The sequence below is a fragment of the Mustelus asterias genome, unplaced genomic scaffold (genome assembly GCF_964213995.1).
Source record: "Mustelus asterias unplaced genomic scaffold, sMusAst1.hap1.1 HAP1_SCAFFOLD_2814, whole genome shotgun sequence".
NCBI classification, from domain to species: Eukaryota; Metazoa; Chordata; class Chondrichthyes; order Carcharhiniformes; family Triakidae; genus Mustelus; species Mustelus asterias.
In genome coordinates, this window is record NW_027592759.1 from 4573 (window position 1) to 21706 (window position 17134).

At 52.3% G+C, this 17134-nt stretch overlaps 1 pseudogene across 1 annotated transcript; it reads right to left on the reverse strand.

Moving 5' to 3' along the window:
- Window positions 1–461: 461 nt before the first annotated feature.
- Window positions 462–14172, reverse strand: LOC144490052 (cytohesin-2 pseudogene; annotated as a pseudogene). The gene is made up of 3 exons (XR_013497145.1): window positions 13979–14172; window positions 1239–1386; window positions 462–528 (listed from the first exon to the last, which is right to left on the reverse strand). The product of XR_013497145.1 is annotated as a cytohesin-2 pseudogene (transcript).
- Window positions 14173–17134: the final 2962 nt, after the last annotated feature.

The following is a 17134-nucleotide window of genomic DNA, read 5'->3' on the forward strand; positions in this document are numbered from 1 at the left end:
CCTAAGAGAGGTGTACAAAATTATGAAGGGGATAGATAGGGTGAACAGTGGGAAGCTTTTTCCCAGGTTGGAGGTGACGATCACGAGGGGTCACGGGCTCAAGGTGAGAGGGGCAAAGTATAACTCAGATATCAGAGGGACGTTTTTTACACAGAGGGTGGTGGGGGCCTGGAATGCGCTGCCAAGTAGGGTGGTGGAGGCAGACACGCTGACATCGTTTAAGACTTACCTGGATAGTCACATGAGCAGCCTGGGAATGGAGGGATACAAACGAATGGTCTAGTTGGACCAAGGAGCGGCACAGGCTTGGAGGGCCTGTTTCCTGTGCTGTACTGTTCTTTGTTGCGGGGTGGGGGGGGAAAGAGTGGATTGAGGGGGAGCTGGAATGGGGGAGAGGCTGGTGAATAGCACGAGGGGAGCAGTGGGCGGTGACACCAACCCCTCCCCACTTTTCCACTTACCTTCTTTGGGTCCATGTTAAACTTCTTCCGTCCCATTGCAACCTGTTTGTTCCTCTGTAGAGTTTTACTGTGGGTGGAACACACACACACACAAACATTGTTACATCCACACAAGAAAACTGTCTCTCTGCAAAATCTCCGCCACAGTTTTAACAATCTCCAGGGACCGCACACAGGCCATTCAGCCCCTCGAGCCTGTTATACAGGAACAGGAGGAGGCCATTCAGCCCCTCGAGCCTGTTACACAGGAACAGGAGGAGGCCATTCAGCCCCTCGAGCCTGTTACACAGGAACAGGAGGCGGCCATTCAGCCCCTCGAGCCTGTTACACAGGAACAGGAGGAGGCCATTCAGCCCCTCGTGCCTGTTACACAGGAACAGGAGGCGGCCATTCAGCCCCTCGAGCCTGTTACACAGGAACAGGAGGCCATTCAGCTTCTCGAGCCTGTTACACAGGAACAGGAGGAGGCCATTCAGCCCCTCGAGCCTGTTACACAGGAACAGGAGGAGGCCATTCAGTCCGTCAAGTCTGTTACACAGGAACAGGAGGAGGCCATTCAGCCCCTCGAGCCTGTTACACAGGAACAGGAGGCCATTCAGCCCCTCGAGCCTTTTACATGGGAACAGGAGGAGGCCATTCAGCCCCTCGAGCCTGTTACACAGGAACAGGAGGCCATTCAGCCCCTCGAGCCTGTTACACAGGAGGAGCATTTGGCAGACAGCCCTCTTCGCGATATCCGTCACTCGCCTCCCTCCACCTCCTCCGCCCCTCGCCCACCTTCCTTCATTAATCTCCAGCCCCTCCACCTCGAACATGGCCTCCTTCAGCTCATCGCGCAGCCTCTGGATCTCCACCATCAGCTCCACCTTCCGCTGTCGGATGTTCTCCAGCTCCAGCCTCTCTTCCGGCGTCAGGTCGGGTGGGACTGCCGAGGGGGAGGGAGGGGGGAGAGAAAGGGAAACGTTACTTCAGACCAATCTCGACGTCAGAAGGGCAAGAGAGCTGGGGATGAGAATTCTCTATGAACGGTATGCTTTGTCTGTATAGCGCGCAAGAAACAATACTTTTCACTGTATAATCATACATGTGACAATAATAAATCAAATCAAAAACGATTTCCAAGCAGGGAATCGCTTCAGTTAAGCAAAGAACTGGCCCGACCAACAAAGGGAGCCAGTTCTGGTGGTTTGGGGGGGCGGGGAGGGGGGCGGCAGGACTCCCCAGCCAGTGCCGGCACGGGATCCTTCCTGGACCCTTTCCCCGCCAGCGACAGAGAAGCTGCAGCCGGGAATCACCTGAACGGGTGACTGACGTGATCGGGGAGCAGCCGTTAACACGGCGATTCATTCCAACAAAAAAGAGAGACGGAACCATCGCATTCCTCTCCGGATGAATCTTGGGGTAATTATTGGGGTGCAGCTGGTTAAAGCGCTTGTCTGGTAAACAGGAGATCCTGAGTTCGTTTGTTTGCATTTCACTTTGTAACTCTTGGGGTCGTACAATGATCAACACTGCTGCCTCACAGCTCCAGTGACCCGGGTTCGATTCCCGGCTTGGGTCACCGTCTGGAGTTTGCACATTCTCCCCGTGTCTGTGTGGGTTTCCTCCGGGTGCTCCGGTTTCCTCCCACACTCCATGGATGTGTGGGTTAGGTGGATTGGTTATGCTAAATTGCTCCTTCGTGTCAGGGGACTAGCAGGGTAAATAAATGGGGTTACGGGGATAGGGCCTGGGTGGGATTGAGGTCGATGCAGACTCATAGAGTAATAGAGGTTTACAGCATGGAAACAGGCCCTTCGGTCCAACTTGTCCATGCTGCCTTCAATAGGCCGAATAGCCTCCTTCTGTATTGTAGGAATTCTATGATTCAGATCCCTGAACGCGGCAGTGAACTGACTAGGATAGGCAAAAGCAAGTGTTCCAAATGCTTTCTTGTCAGTCATGGTACAGAGTGAGGTGGAGATGTCAGCGTTGGACTGGGGTGGGCACAGCAAGAAGGTGGAGGAGCAGTGCTCCGAAAGCTTGTGATTCCAAATAAACCTGTTGGATTTTAACCTGGTGTTGTGAGACTTCTTACTGTGGTATAAGAGTAAGGTGGTAATGTTGGAGTTTGAGGGGCGACCTGATAGAAGTCTACAAGATTATGAGGGGCATGTTTAGTCAGAAGCTTTTTCCCAGGGTGGAAGAGTCAATTACTGGGGGCACAAGTTTAAGGTGCGAGGGGCAAGGTTTAAAGGAGATGTACGAGGCAGATTTTTCACTCAGAGGGTGGTGGAATCTGGAGTGCGCTGCCTGGGAAGGGAGTGGAGGCTGGAAACCTTACAACCTTTAAACAATATTTGGATGAACAGCCGAAATATAACATTGAAGGATATGGGACAAGGGCAGGGAAATGGGATGAGTGCGCCTTGAGTGGTAGATATTGTCGGTACAGACACGATAGGCCAATGGGCTGTTTCTGCGCTGCATGGCCCTATAACCAGGGACTGGCGAGTAAGCAAAGCCGGAAAAACCACCAGGTGCGTCTCAGAACGGTGTGGAACTGAATCAGCTTCCGGTCAGGTGTCACAGGCAGGCCACTGCTCGCCAATGAGCTAAAGCTGACAATGAACAGGAATATGGGGGACACCAGGATTGTCACGGAGGCGAATGTGCCATCGGCAAGTTTGTGGACAACACAAAACAGCTGGGAATGCGAGTGGAGGGGATGACACAAAGAGAGTGCAGAGGGGTGTGGACAGGATAAGGCAGTGGGCAGGCGGAATACAATGTGGGAAAACGTGATGTTGTTCAGTTTGGTCGGAAGGATAAAGGAGCTGAGGGTTATTATTACTCCAGCTGCAGAAACACCAAACTCAGTAAAACTTCCAGAAAGTTCCGGCACGGAGGGATTTGGGGATCCTCGTGCACCAATCACAAAACACCAGCGTGCAAATTCAGCACTGTGGGTGTACCTACACCACACGGGACTGACTGATATCCAATAACAATCCTGGAACTCCCTCCCTAACAGCACTGTGGGTGTACCTACACCACACGGGACTGACTGATGTCCAATAACAATCCTGGAACTCCCTCCCTAACAGCACTGTGGGTGTACCTACACCACACGGGACTGACTGATATCCAATAACAATCCTGGAACTCCCTCCCTAACAGCACTGTGGGTGTACCTACACCACACGGGACTGACTGATATCCAATAACAATCCTGGAACTCCCTCCCTAACAGCACTGTGGGTGTACCTACACCACACGGGACTGACTGATATCCAATAACAATCCTGGAACTCCCTCCCTAACAGCACTGTGGGTGTACCTACACCACACGGGACTGACTGATAACAATCCTGGAACTACCTCCCTAACAGCACTGTGGGTGTACCTACACCACACAGGACTGACTGATGTCCAATAACAATCCTGGAACTCCCTCCCTAACAGCACTGTGGGTGTACCTACACCACACGGGACTGACTGATATCCAATAACAATCCTGGAACTCCCTCCCTAACAGCACTGTGGGTGTACCTACACCACACGGGACTGACTGATATCCAATAACAATCCTGGAACTCCCTCCCTAACAGCACTGTGGGTGTACCTACACCACACGGACTGACTGATATCCAATAACAATCCTGGAACTCCCTCCCTAACAGCACTGTGGGTGTACCTACACCACACGGGACTGACTGATGTCCAATAACAATCCTGGAACTCCCTCCCTAACAGCACTGTGGGTGTACCTACACCACACGGGACTGACTGATATCCAATAACAATCTTGGAACTCCCTCCCTAACAGCACTGTGGGTGTACCTACACCACACGGGACTGACTGATATCCAATAACAATCCTGGAACTCCCTCCCTAACAGCACTGTGGGTGTACCTACACCACACGGGACTGACTGATATCCAATAACAATCCTGGAACACCCTCCCTAACAGCACTGTGGGTGTACCTACACCACACGGACTGACTGATATCCAATAACAATCCTGGAACTCCCTCCCTAACAGCACTGTGGGTGTACTTACACCACACGGGACTGACTGATATCCAATAACAATCCTGGAACTCCCTCCCTAACAGCACTGTGGGTGTACCTACACCACACGGACTGACTGATGTCCAATAACAATCCTGGAACTCCCTCCCTAACAGCACTGTGGGTGTACCTACACCACACGGACTGACTGATGTCAAATAACAATCCTGGAACTCCCTCCCTAACAGCACTGTGGGTGTACCTACACCACACAGAGTGCAGCAGGTTCAAGATGGCAGCTCACCCACCACCTTCTCCAGGGAAACTCCTTCTGTCTATTTCATCCCCACCATCTCTCTCTGTCCCCTCACATTCTCGATGCTTTCATAACAATGTTGAATCCCTCTCTAGACAGACCTCTCTGTGTCTGTGTTGCGACAGCATAGCGAGGAGGGGTGTGAAAGGGTTTATCCCTCTCCCTACAGACAGTCCTTTCTCTGTCACTGGGAGATGGGAATGGGAGAATTCTCAAGAAATTTCTCAAAGCTTTTATTGTTTATAGTGGGCAAGACATTCACACACAAAACCAGGGACAGCTTCAGAATCTCTCTCTCTATTCAAAGTACTGGTGCATGTCCAGTTGAATTCGGATCAGGGGTAGGCCACTCAGCCCATCCAGCCCTGCTACCCCAATTGTGGCCAATCTGATTGTTACCTCGTCCCCATATTCCCCCCGATAACCTTTCTCCCCCTCGTTAACCAAGAATCTATCTCGCTTTGCCTTATATTCAGACTCTGCTCCCACCACCTTTTGAGGGAGCGAGTTCCAGAGACTCATCCCCCCGCCCCCTGAGAGAAAACATCTCTCCCCATCTCCGTCTGAAATGGGCCACCCCTTATTTCTCAACAGTGACCCCCCCACACTTCCCCACCCCCCCTGCCCTCCCCCAGTTCTAGATTCTCCCACAAGAGGAAACATCCTCTCCACACCCACCCTGTCGAGACCCCCTCAGGATCTGAAAGGTTTGGATCCAGTCGCCTCTTACTCTTCTAAACTCCAGTGGATACAAGCCCAGCCTCTCCAACCTTTCCTCATCAGACAACCCGCCCATTCCTGGGATCAGTCTGGTAAACCTTCTCTGAACTGTTTACAACACATTTACACCTTTCCTTAAATAAGGAGACCAACACTATCCACAACGCTCCAGATGTGGTCTCACCAACGCACTTGCATCTGTGACCGCTTCACAGTTTCAGCACTCGAAACTCCCGAATTGCATCAAGTATTGGCACAGAATGTCCCCACCAGTCTTGTACAGTGACCGACCCGTCCCCACCAGTACTGTACCCCAGTGTTACACAGTAACAGACCCGTCCCCACCAGGACTGTACCCCAGTGTTACACAGTAACAGACCTGTCCCCACCAGTACTGTACCCCAGTGTTACACAGTAACAGACCTGTCCCCACCAGTACTGTACCCCAGTGTTACACAGTAACAGACCCGTCCCCACCAGTACTGTACCCCAGTGTTACACAGTAACAGACCCGTCCCCACCAGTACTGTACTCCAGTGTTATACAGTGAGAGACCCGTCCCCACCAGAACTGTACTCCAGTGTTACACAGTAACAGACCCGTCCCCACCAGTACTGTACTCCAGTGTTACACAGTAACAGACCCATCCCCACCAGTACTGTACTCCAGTGTTATACAGTGACTGACCCGTCCCCACCAGTACTGTACCCCAGCGTTACACAGTGACTGACCTGTCCTCACCAGTACTGTACCCGTGTTATACAGTGACAGACCCGTCCCCACCAGAACTGTACCCCAGTGTTATACAGTGACTGACCCGTCCCCACCAGTACTGTACCCCAGTGTTATACAGTGACAGACCCATCCCCACCAGTACTGTACCCGGGTGTTATACAGTGACAGATCCGTCCCCACCAGTACTGCACCCGGGTGTTATACAGTGACAGACCCATCCCCACCAGTTCCGCACCCAAGTGTTATACAGTGACAGACCCATCCCCACCAGTACTGTACCCCAGTGTTATACAGTGACAGACCCGTCCCCACCAGTACTGTACCCCAGTGTTATACCGTGACAGACCCGTCCTCACCAGAACTGGACCCCTGTGTTATACAGTGACAGACCCGTCCTCACCAGTACCGTACCCCAGTGTTACACAGTGACAGACCGATCCCCACCAGTACTGTACCCCAGTGTTATACAGTGCCAGACCCGTCCCCACCAGTACTGTACCACAGTGTTATACAGTGACAGACCCGTCCCCACCAGTACTGTGCCCCAGTGTTATACAGTGACAGACCCGTCCTCACCAGTACCGTACCCCAGTGTTACACAGTGACAGACCCATCCCCACCAGTACTGTACCCCAGTGTGATACAGTGACTGGCCGTCCCCACCAGTACTGTACCCCAGTGTTATACAGTGACTGACCCGTCCCCACCAGTACTGTACCCGAGTGTTATACAGTGACAGACCCGTCCCCACCAGTACTGTATCCCAGTGTTATACAGTGACAGACCCGTCCCCACCAGAACTGTACCCCAGTTTCATACAGTGACAGACCCGTCCCCACCAGTACTGTACCCGGATGTTATACAGTGACAGACCTGTTCCCACCAGTTCCGCACCCAAGTGTTATACAGTGACTGACCCGTCCCCACCAGTACTGTACCCCAGTGTTTTACAGTGACAGACCCGTCCCCACCAGTACTGTACCCCAGTGTTATACCGTGACAGACCCGTCCTCACCAGAACTGTACCCCAGTGTTATACAGTGACAGACCCGTCCCCACCAGAACTGTACCCCAGTGTTACACAGTGACAGACCCATCCCCACCAGAACTGTAACAAAGAACAAAGAACAGTACAGCACAGGAAACAGGCCCTTCGGCCCTCCAAGCCTGTGCCGCTCCTTGGTCCAACGAGACCAATCGTTTGTATCCCTCCATTCCCAGGCTGCTCATGTGACTATCCAGGTAAGTCTTAAACTATGTCAGCATGCCTGCCTCCACCACCCTACTTGGCAGCGCATTCCAGGCCCCCACCACCCTCTGTGTAAAAAACGTCCCTCTGATGTCTGAGTTATACTTCGTCCCTCTCATCTTGAGCCCGTGACCCCTCGTGATCGTCACCTCCGACCTGGGAAAAAGCTTCCCACTGTTCACCCTATCTATACCCTTCATAATCTTGTATACCTCTATTAGATCTCCCCTCATTCTCCGTCTTTCCAAGGAGAACAACCCCAGTCTACCCAATCTCTCCTCATAGCTAAGACCCTCCATACCAGGCAACATCCTGGTAAACCTTCTCTGCACACTCTCCAATGCCTCCACGTCCTTCTGGTAGTGCGGCGACCAGAACTGGACGCAGTACTCCAAATGTGGCCTAACCAGCGTTCTATACAGCTGCATCATCAGACTCCAGCTTTTATACTCTATACCCCGTCCAATAAAGGCAAGCATACCATATGCCTTCTTCACCACCTTCTCCACCTGCATTGCCACCTTCAAGGATTTGTGGACTTGCACACCGAGGTCCCTCTGTGTTTCTATACTCCTGATGACTCTGCCATTTATTGTATAACTCCTCCCTACATTATTTCTTCCAAAATGCATCACTTCGCATTTATCCGGATTAAACTCCATCTGCCACCTCTCCGCCCAATTTTCCAGCCTATCTATATCCTGCTGTATTGCCCGACAATGCTCTTCGCTATCCGCAATTCCAGACATCTTCGTGTCATCCGCAAACTTGCTGATTACACCAGTTACACCTTCTTCCAAATCATTTATATATATCACAAATAGCAGAGGTCCCAGTACAGAGCCCTGCGGAACACCACTGGTCACAGACCTCCAGCCAGAAAAAGACCCTTCGACCACTACCCTCTGTCTCCTATGGCCAAGCCAGTTCTCCACCCATCTAGCCACTTCTCCTTGTATCCCATGAGCCTTAACCTTCTTAACCAACCTGCCATGTGGGACTTTGTCAAATGCCTTACTGAAATCCATATAGACGACATCCACGGCCCTTCCTTCATCAACCGTTTTTGTCACTTCCTCAAAAAACTCCACCAAATTTGTAAGGCACGACCTCCCTCTTACAAAACCATGCTGTCTGTCACTAATGAGATTGTTCCGTTCTAAATGCACATACATCCTGTCTCTAAGAATCCTCTCCAACAACTTCCCTACCACGGACGTCAAGCTCACCGGCCTATAATTTCCTGGGTTATCCCTGCTACCCTTCTCAAACAACGGGACCCACCAGTACTGGACCCCAGTGTTATACAGTGACTGGCCCGTCCTCACCAGTACCGTACCCCAGTGTTATACAGTGACAGACCCGTCCCCACCAGGACTGTACCCCAGTGTTACACAGTGACAGACCCGTCCCCACCAGGACGGTACCCCAGTGTTATACAGTGACAGACCCGTCCCCACCAGTACTGTGCCCCAGTGTTATACAGTGACAGACCCTTCCTCACCAGAACTGTACCCCAGTGTTATACAGTGACAGACGCGTCCCCACCAGTACTGTACCCCAGCGTTATACAGTGACAGACCCAACCCCACCAGAACTGTACCCCAATGAGTGACAGACCCGTCCCCACCAGTACCGTACCCCAGTGTTATACAGTGACTGACCCGTCCTCACCAGTACTGTACCCCAGTGTTATAAAGAGACTGACCCGTCCTCACCAGTACTGTACCCCAGTGTTATACAGTGACAGGCCCGTCCCCACCAGTACTGGACCCCAGTGTTATACAGTGACTGGCCCGTCCTCACCAGTACCGTACCCCAGTGTTATACAGTGACAGGCCCGTCCCCACCAGAACTGTACCCAGGTGTATTACAGTGACAGACCCGTCCCCACCAGAACTGTACCTCAGTGTTATACGGTGACAGACCCGTCCCCACCAGTCCTGTACCCCAGTGTTATACAGTGACAGACCCGTCCCCACCAGTACTGTACCCCAGTGTTATACAGTGACAGACCCGTCCCCACCAGAACGGTACCCAGGTGTATTACAGTGACAGACCCGTCCCCACCAGTCCTGTACCCCAGTGTTATACAGTGACAGACCCGTCCCCACCAGTACTGTACCCCAGTGTTATACAGTGACAGACCTGTCCCCACCAGCACTGTACCCCAGTGTTATAGTGACAGACCCGTCCCCACCAGAACTGTACCCGGGTGTTATACAGTGACAGACCCGTCCTCACCAGAACTGTACCCCAGTGTTACACACTGACAGACCATCCCCACCAGAACTGTACCCCAGTGTTATACAGTGACAGACCCGTCCCCACCAAGACTGTACCCCAGTGTTACACAGTGACAGACCATCCCCACCAGAACTGTACCCCAGTGTTATACAGTGACAGACCCGTCCCCACCAGGACTGTACCCCAGTGTTACACAGTGACAGACCCGTCCCCACCAGGACTGTACCCCAGTCTTATACAGTGACAGACCCGTCCCCACCAGTACCGTACCTCAGTGTTACACAGTGACAGACCCATCCCCACCAGTACTGTACCCCAGTGTTATACAGTGACTGGCCGTCCCCACCAGAACTGTACCGCAGTTTCATACAGTGCCAGACCCGTCCCCACCAGTACTGTACCCGGGTGTTATACAGTGACAGACCTGTTCCCACCAGTTCCGCACCCAAGTGTTATACAGTGACTGACCTGTCCCCACCAGTACTGTACCCCAGTGTTATACAGTGATAGACCCGTCCCCACCAGTACTGTACCCCAGTGTTATACAGTGACAGACCCGTCCCCACCAGTACTGTACCTGGGCGTTATACAGTGACAGACCCGTCCCCACCAGTTCCGCACCCAAGTGTTATACAGTGACTGACCTGTCCCCACCAGTACTGTACCCCAGTGTTATACAGGCACAGACCCGTCCCCACCAGTACTGTACCCCAGTGTTATACAGTGATAGACTCGTCCCCGCCAGTACTGTACCTGGGCGTTATACAGTGACAGATCCGTCCCCACCAGTTCCGCACCCAAGTGTTATACAGTGACAGACCTGTCCACACCAGTACTGTACCCCAGTGTTATACAGTGACAGACCCGTCCCCACCAGGACTGTGCCCCAGTGTTATACAGTGACAGACCCGTCCCCACCAGTACTGTACCCCAGTGTTATACAGTGACAGACCCGTCCCCACCAGTACTGTGCCCCAGTGTTATACAGTGACTGACCCGTCCCTACCAGTACTGTGCCCCAGTGTTATACAGTGACAGGCCCGTCCCCACCAGAACTGTACCCCAGTGTTATACAGTGACAGACCCGTCCCCACCAGTAGTGTACCTCGTGTTATACAGTGACAGACCCGTCCCCACCAGAACTATACCCGGGTGTTATACAGTGACAGACCCGTCCCCACCAGTACTGCACCCAAGTGTTATACAGTGACAGACCCGTCCCCACCAGTACTGTACCCCAGTGTTATACAGTGACAGACCCGTCCCCACCAGTACTGTACCCCAGTGTTATACAGTGACTGACCCATCCTCACCAGAACTCTACCCCAGTGCTATACAGTGACAGACCCGTCCCCACCAGTACTGTACCACAGTGTTACACAGTGACAGACCCGTCCCCACCAGTACTGTACCTGGGCGTTATACAGTGACAGACCCGTCCCCACCAGTACCGCACCCAAGTGTTATACAGGGACAGACCCGTCCCCACCAATAGTGTACCCCAGTGCTATACAGTGACAGACCCGTCCCCACCAGTACTGTATCCCAGTGTTATCCAGTGACAGACCCGTCCCCACCAGTACTGTACCCGTGTTATACAGTGACTGGCCCGTCCCCACCAGTACTGTACCCCAGTGTTATACAGTGACAGACCCGTCCTCGCCCGTACTGTACCCCAGTGTTATACAGTGACAGACCCGTCCCCACCAGTGAGACCAGATCTGGAACAGTGTGTGCAGTAGTTGTCTCCTTATTTAAAGGAAGAATGTTTGAAACCATTCAGAGAATTTTCATTCGCCTGATTCCTCAGATTGGGGGGATTTAGTTCTCACAGCAAGAAATGTTTGAGCAGCTTAGGGCCTGGAACCCATTGGGAGTTCAGCAGAATGAGGGGGAATCTTATTGAAATGCATCAGGTGCTGAGGGGGCGGGGGGGGGGGGAAATGTGCTTGAGTAGCGGGATATTGAGAACTTCTAGAATGTGGAGGGGGAGTGGGCAGAGTTTCAGAATAAGGGGGTCCCTCTCCCATTGAAGACCGAGAAGAGGAATTCCTTATTTCCTTCTCTCGGGGGGGGGGGGGGGGGGGTGGTTTGACGGTCAGTGTGTGGAATTCTCCCCCCGGAGAGCAGTGGGGGCTGCGGCTCATTGACTATATTCAAGATCGAGTTAGAGAGGCTTCTGATCCACAAGGGGGTCGAGGGTCATGGCGGGAGGGGGGAGACAGAGGAGTTGAGACCACAATCAGATCAGCCCTGATCATATTGAATGGGGGCTAGCAGGCCAAGGGGCCGAGTGGTCCAAGTCAGCCCAAATATCTTACTTTCTCCTGTGTTGTGTCCTATCACAGACTCTCCATTCTGTCCCTCATGGTCCCGCGCTCACTTCACTGTAACACCAGTCACATCTTTAACTGCTACCCATAAAACCTTAACTCGGTTTCTCTGCCTCCACAGAAGCTCAGTAAGTCGTCTCACAACACCAGCTTAAAGTCCAACAGGTTTATTTGGTAGCAAAAGCCACTAGCTGTCAGAGCGCTCGCTGCCCCTTCGTCAGGTAAGTGGGAGCTCAGTTCACAAACAGGGCATATAAAGACACAAACTCAATTTACAAAATAATGGTTGGAATGCGAGTCTTTGCAGGTAATCAAGTCTTAAAGGTGCAGACAATGTGACTGGAGAGAGGGTTAAGCACAGGTTAAAGAGATGTGTATTGTCTCCAGACAGGACAGTTAGTGAGATTTTACAAGCCCAGGCAAGTCGTGGGGGTTACAGATAGTGTGACATGAACCCAAGATCCTGGTTGAGGCCGTCCTCATGTGTGCGGAACTTGGCCATCAGTCTCTGCTCAGCGACTCTGCGCTGTCATGTGTCATGAAGGCCGCCTTGGAGAACGCTTACCCGAAGATCAGAGGCCGAATGCCCGTGACTGCTGAAGTGTTCCCCAACAGGAAAAGAACACTCTTGCCTGGTGATTGCCGAGCGGTGTTCATTCATCTGTGGTCGTAGCGTCTGCATGGTTTCCCCAATGTACCATGCCTTGGGACACGGCGGACAGGGTACCCTTCATCGTCCAATACTTCCCCGGAGTGAAGAAGCTATGTCATCTCCTCCGGAGCCTTCAACATGTCATTGATGAAGACGAACATCTCGCCAAGGCCATCCCCACACCCCCACTTCTTGCCTTCAAACAACCGTGCAACCTCAAACAGACCATTGTCCGCAGCAAACTACCCAGCCTTCAGGAGAACAGTGACCACGACACCACACAACCCTGCCACAGCAACCTCTGCAAGACGTGCCGGATCATCGACACGGATGCCATCATCTCACGCGAGAACACCATCCACCAGGTACACGGTACATACACTTGCAACTCGGCCAATGTTGTCTACCTGATACGCTGCAGGAAAGGATGTCCCGAGGTATGGTACATTGGGGAAACCATGCAGAGGCTACGACAACGGATGAATGAACACCGCTCGACAATCACCAGGCAGGAGTGTTCCCTTCCAGTCGGGGAACACTTCAGCGGTCATGGGCATTTAGCCTCTGATCTTCGGGTAAGCGTTCTCCAAGGCGGCCTTCACGACACACGACAGCGCAGAGTCGCTGAGCAGAAACTGATAGCCAAGTTCCGCACACATGAGGACGGCCTCAACCGGGATCTTGGGTTCATGTCACACTATCTGTAACCCCCACGACTTGCCTGGGCTTGCAAAATCTCACTAACTGTCCCGGCTGGAGGCAATACACATCTCTTTAACTTGTACTTAACCCTCTCTCCACTCACATTGTCTGTACCTTTAAGACTTGATTACCTGTAAAGACTCGCATTCCAACCATTATTTTGTAAATTGAGTTTGTGTCTTTGTGCCCTGTTTGTGATCAGAACTCCCACTTACCTGACGAAGGAACAGCCTGTTCTGAAAGCTAGTGGCTTTTGCTACCAAATAAACCTGTTAAACTTTAACCTGGTGTTAGACTTCTTACTGTGTTTACCCCAGTCCAACACCGGCATCTCCACATCATGGCTCCCACTGACAGAAGCTGTCAGAGCAGCTCAAGGTTTTGTTTCCAATACCCCATTCTAATCAATGGGTGTCACCACTAATCCCATCCCCATTATAGTCAATGGGTGTCACCATTAATACCCTCCCCCATTATAGTCAATGGGTGTCACGATTAAAACCCTCCCCCATTGTTCACGCCCAATTTTCATTCCCACCCTGCCGCCGCCGCCGCCCCCCTCACTCACTCAGGCCGCTGTCCTCCATGGCTCCGCCGGCCTCGCCGCCCGGGCGCCTTCCCCCCGTGCGGGGCCCAGGCGCTCCCCCTCTCCGTCCCCTCCCCCTCTCTCTCCCCACGCCCTCCGATCTGCCGATGATCGGCCGCCCGCCGCAGACTGGAAACGGAAACCGCCGAGTGGCCGCAGCCCCGAAACCACCGAAACCAGAGGCTGTGGTGGAGGGGGTGGGACTGGGAGAGGGTGAGGGGGCGGGGCCTGTGGTGATCGACAGCCGTCTCCTCCAGTCGCCGACGGCCGCCACGCGAGGTTAGCCAAACGGTGGCCGGCCCGTCCTGATGGACGTGGGCTTCCACCAATCAGACGATAGATGGTGTTCGGTCCCGCCTCGCAGCTCGTGCGATGTCCCCGCCCAACGGCCGGAGCGCGGGGCGGGATAGGAGGGCGGGGAGATACCGTGACCGACAGGTGGACTGGTCCAGTAGGCATGGTGGGCGCCTGATTGATGGCCGCTTAGACCAATTGGAAGAGAGAACCCGCCTTTTTCGCCCTGGAGGGGGCGGGGCCGTCCTGATTGTTGCGTCTCCTGGCCAATCACAAGGCGGGGGACCTCATGATGGACGCGACTCTGGACCAATCAACGCCTGATGATTCATCCTGCACCGCCCACTGTGGGGCATCAACCATTCCGACGTCGTGTCGCCTCAGTGCGGGCTGAATGAGCCGCCCCCCATTCACTTGACGAGCCAATGGGTGGGCGAGGACAGGGGGCGGGCATTGTGAAGCGTCCAATTGTGTGCGAACATCTCTTTACTGACAGGGCCTTCCACCAATCAGAGAGCAAACCTGCAACTTCCCTTCAAAACAATGGAATGGACAATAGTTGAAAATAGAACAAAAGATTTTTTCCTACAAATGGTTAAAACAGCTCATTTATCCACTTTTAAAATGCAGCCTGCATATCTATAGGATTCATCTGTATGCAGAATATTAAATATTGAGATGATGATTTCATTAAAAAAGATAATTTTATGAAAAAATTGGTTTTGTAGAAGTTTTTCCACTTGCACTCATCACGACATTCCGCAAAGGTACAAATGGCGCCACGAAAGAGCAACGCTGACATCCTTGCGATCAACCTGATTGCAAGGCAAAAAACGTTGATGAAACGTCTTTTTTCCAAGATAATAGAATCGTAGAGTCCCGACAACGCAGATGAAGGTCATTCGGCCCACGGAGTCTACACCTTTCTCCACCTTACCCAGGCCCATGCCCTCCCCCACCCCACCCTATCCCTGTATCCCCGCGCATTTATCACGGCCAATCTCCCTAACCTGCCTCTGAACTGCCCTCTGAAATGACCGAGTGAGACACTCAGTTCGAGGAACAGTTAGAGATGGGCAATAAATGCTGGCCGAGCCATGGCGCCCACATTCCATGACAGAATAAATAAAAAGCTGCCTCCAGCAGTGCTGCACTCCCTCAGTACTAGCAGCATCAATGAAGAAAGAAAATCACTTGTAATTTATTTTAGTTGATTATTCTACAATCTACTTTCATTATTTTATAAACTGAGCTGATTTTTAATCTGTGCTCCTCCAATTCCAGCCTCTCGAGCATCCCCCGATTCGCTCCACCTTCAGCTGACTGGGGGGGGCGGTGCCCTAAGCTCTGGAATTCCCTCCCTAAAACTCCCTACCTCACTATTTCTCTGTCTCTCTTTCTCTCTCTCTCTCTCTATCTTCCTCTCTCTGTCTGACTGTCTGTCCCTCTCCCTCTTTCTCTCTCTGTCCATTGCTCTCCCCAGTTCTCTTTATCTCTGTGACACAGGGGCTGGAGAGAGAGAGAGACCTTGAGAGTCTGTGACCCTGCAGAGACCCTGTCCCTTCATCCATTGTCACTGTGGGTGTGTTCCACTTCGTGGAGATGCCGGCGTTGGACTGTGTGTTCCACTTTGACAGCCCTCTGGACCTGCAGTCACGGGATGAGAATTCCACATCAGGGCATTGAGTGAAAAAGAACATTACATTCCAATCAAACACACCCTCCCACAGGAATTCGGCAAAATAAACTTCAGCCATGACTCAGTCAGCAACTCTCAGATCAGAATGAGACAATTGTAGTCACACAAAGTGAGAGCCATTTGAGCTCCATAATCCAGGCCGACACTCCCCCCAGTGCCAATGCTGAGGGAGCGCTGCACTGTTGCAGGCAGATGTATATACTCTAGGATTTGAGCTCCATAACCCAGGCCGACACTCCCCCCGGTACCAGTCCTGAGGGAGTGCTGCACTGTCGGAGGTAGATGTATATACTCTAGGATTTGAGCTCCATAATCCAGGCCGACACTCTCCCCGGTGCCAGAACTGAGGGAGTGCTGCACTGTTGAAAGCTCCACATTTTGGACAAATTTGGAGCCCTGACTGCCTTTATGATGAGGAATCTCTTTTCTCAGAGGGGATTTTCACAGTACCTTCATTGCAGTGTGAATGTAAGCCTACTTGTGACTAATAAATAAACTTTAAAGTTTAAAACTGTAACTGATTAATCTGCGGGAATCCCCCCCCCCCCCCCCCCCCCCTCCTCCGCGGCTCTCCATATATTCAAGGCTAGATTAGAGAGGCTTCTGATTGACAAAGGGGTCAAGGGTCATGGGGGGAAGGGAGGGGTCAGATGAGAGGGGGGTGTTGAGACCACAATCTGCCATGATCTTACCAAATGGTGCAGAAGGATCCGATGGGCTGAATGGCCTACTCTTGTGCATAATTGTTATGATCTTATGTTCTTAGCTACACCTTTAACCGGATTCAAGGTGCCAATACGACTTGAAGGGTTTGTTAAAGGTGAAACGGGATCATTGGCAGCAATACTCGGGGCATGGGGTATCTCTCCCTTACACCCTGACCGTCCCTATCTCTGTAAGCTCCTCTAACCCCTTAGCCCCAACTGCCTGTAATGCAGTGGATGAAGAATGTAGGGGCTACATTTGTAGATCCAACTATAGTTGGAAAACCCATCTGGGTCACTAATGTCCCTTCAGGGAAGGAAATCTGCCATCCTTACCCAGTCTAGCCTGGTGTGGTGCTGGGTGGATGCAGTCTACATGGACTTCAGTAAGGGCTTTGTCATGGTTCTGCATGGGAGACTGATCAAGAAATTCAGAGTTCA